Raw genomic sequence first — 2,631 nt, 5'->3', positions numbered from 1 at the left:
TGCTTTCTTATTCAGACATTAAGTAAAGCACTCTTTTTGGGGTGTAGTGATCCAGCTATGTGCAGAACCTCTCTCTCTTCACAGATCCAAACTTCTCCACTGTTCTAGCTTCTGAAGGTAATGAACACATTTGTCTGCCAGGATGTGGCTGCATCTAAGGTCATGAAGAAGGCAGCATTAGTAGGATATGACTTCCATTTGTATGTATTTGGCATTTCATCTTGGGTGGCTCTCTTGCACAAGTGTAAAATATTGTAATGGAGCCTAGAAAAGTGACCAATAACAGATCTGTGCCTTAATTTCTCCAAGGTTACAAGGAAGAAATAAACATTTCCCTAGTCATAATGTATATGTGGCTTGCTCTACCTAATACAAAATAATGTGTTTGGTAGATTAGCAAACACTTTAGTGTAGTAGAAAATCAATCAAGACCTAGATTTTTCCTTCATTCTAAGTTTCTGGAAAAAGTTCAGGAGCTTACACAAATAAGACTTAAGAGATTGGTGTGGGAAATTGTGATATCAATTCAGTCCATAAACTCCTCTATTTTTCAGTGCAGTGTTAACTCATTATTAAATGTTTATAAATGATAAGAATAAGATCAGTTTGAAACAAGTTTTCCATTCACTATTGTGGATTATCATATATATTTTTAGGTTGTAAACTACAAAGTTTATAATATTTTAGTTTGCTTTTATTTATGCATATCAAATGGGGAAGATAGGTGAACATTCCTTAAGCATTTCAGCAGTAGTGTTCTTAACCAATCAATGTTTTCATTTGGTTCTCTCTCAATCCTTAAGGGTAGACATTAAAATAAGACTAAATATGTTTAAATTTTAAAAGATATATTATAAATTCCATAGTAACTTAAAATTCAATAATGTCTACATTCTCTCAGTTCCCAGGGCTATTTTTAGGTCTTCAAGGAAAATGAAACATTTTTTCCTCTTTCTCAGGCTTGATATGCCCCCATTTAAAGGTGACTGTCTCAAAGCACCCTTTTCTAGCCCATTCATCATATTCAGCATCCAAGATCCTAAAAAGAGTGAGGATCTTTTCACTGGTTGAGAGAAGGGAAGCACTCATGGTTGTGGAGCAGGAAACCTGGGTTCTAGTTCCAAATCCAAGACTAAGTGTGAGACTTTAGGCAAGTTCCTGAGTTGTTGTAGGCCTCCATTTGCTCATCTGTTTAGGGAGAAAGGAGAATGAATGCTTTTTAATGGCCCTCCCAGTGCCCTAGTTTTATGATTCTCTAATGTTCCAAAGATATTCTGCTCATTTCCATGGGGGAAGCTTTGACAATATACCATGTAATGGAATTTGAAGGGAATATTTTCTATGACTTCCAGGGAATTTGGAAAATATGAGTCATATAACTAACCTTTCCAGTTCCAAATCAGTAGTAAGGAAATAAATACTGGAATTCGGAGCATGTGACTCTCAAAGCAAATTAAGTTATCAAAGCCAGGAAGAGATATTTTAAGGCTAGAAGTATTATTTCCATTTTTTTTTTTGATTAGTGACATGAAAGAATAGCTATAAGTGTGACTAGCAGTTAATACTTTTGTTATCAGTTAAGAATTATAACAATTTAACTTTAGGTATTAAGTTTAATTCTTTTTGTGACAAAAATTTTCTTCACATAATGGTCCAAATTACCATTTCACCTTTGCTTTCAGGATGAGACAACCTCCAATTTAGTGGACTGCCTGACTCTGTCATAATGAAGGTTAAGATTAAGGTTAAGACTTAATAACATTAGTTTCTTTCTTTCTTCTTTCTCTCTCTCTCTCTCTCTCTTTCTTTCTTCTTTTTTTTTTTTTTGTTCCAAAACCACAAACACAAATTTAACTCTGTTGGCTTTCTTTTAAAAAAATGTGTGAAAGCTATGCAGAAGATTTATAAAACCATTATCTTTACAGGAAGAATAATTCACAGGTCGGCTGTGCTAACGGTGACTAACAGTGTGGTGCACTTTCATCTCTGGTGAATCAAGACAGCATGGTGTTGCCCTAGAAACTGAGATGTCTAAAGCAGATATAGCACTCTACCTAGTACCATGAATATTCTCCTTAAGCTCAGGAGTATCCCTGGACTTTGAGCATTGGATAGTCAATGACAAAGAAGCTATTGTTAGTGAACTATTTGTCCTCCTAGTTCTTCAGACTTTATTTATGAATACTAATTCTCTTCTGAGAAAAGTGAAGAGGTTAAAAATGAGAAGACTTCTCTATTTCATTGCATAGTGCCTAAGGAAGCCAGAATGCATCGAATTTTATGCTCATTCAATAAATTAAATTCTGAGACTAAAAGCCAAGTTTTATAAGCCCCCACCACCCTAGTACTTTGATTTTTAAAAAATGTCTCCACCATGCATTCTAGGAACCTACCTCTCTCTTTCTCTGGACTCCTTCCTGCACACATACACCATAGTGATACCACAAAGTAAGATATTCAGTAGGAAAAAACATTTACACAGTAAAAATTTTGATGATACTCTCCTTTTATTTCACAATATGGGAATAACTCAAATTTTGAGTCTCACAGACCAAAATATATTTAAACCAAATGTTCAGAAGATGAGCCAGGTCACCATTTTGGCAGCAAGCTTCACATAGCCAAGTGGAT

This window comes from Saccopteryx leptura, chromosome X (assembly GCF_036850995.1).
Source record: "Saccopteryx leptura isolate mSacLep1 chromosome X, mSacLep1_pri_phased_curated, whole genome shotgun sequence".
Taxonomy (NCBI): domain Eukaryota; kingdom Metazoa; phylum Chordata; class Mammalia; order Chiroptera; family Emballonuridae; genus Saccopteryx; species Saccopteryx leptura.
The sequence above is the reverse complement of the archived record's forward strand: the minus strand, read 5'-3'. Positions refer to the sequence as shown.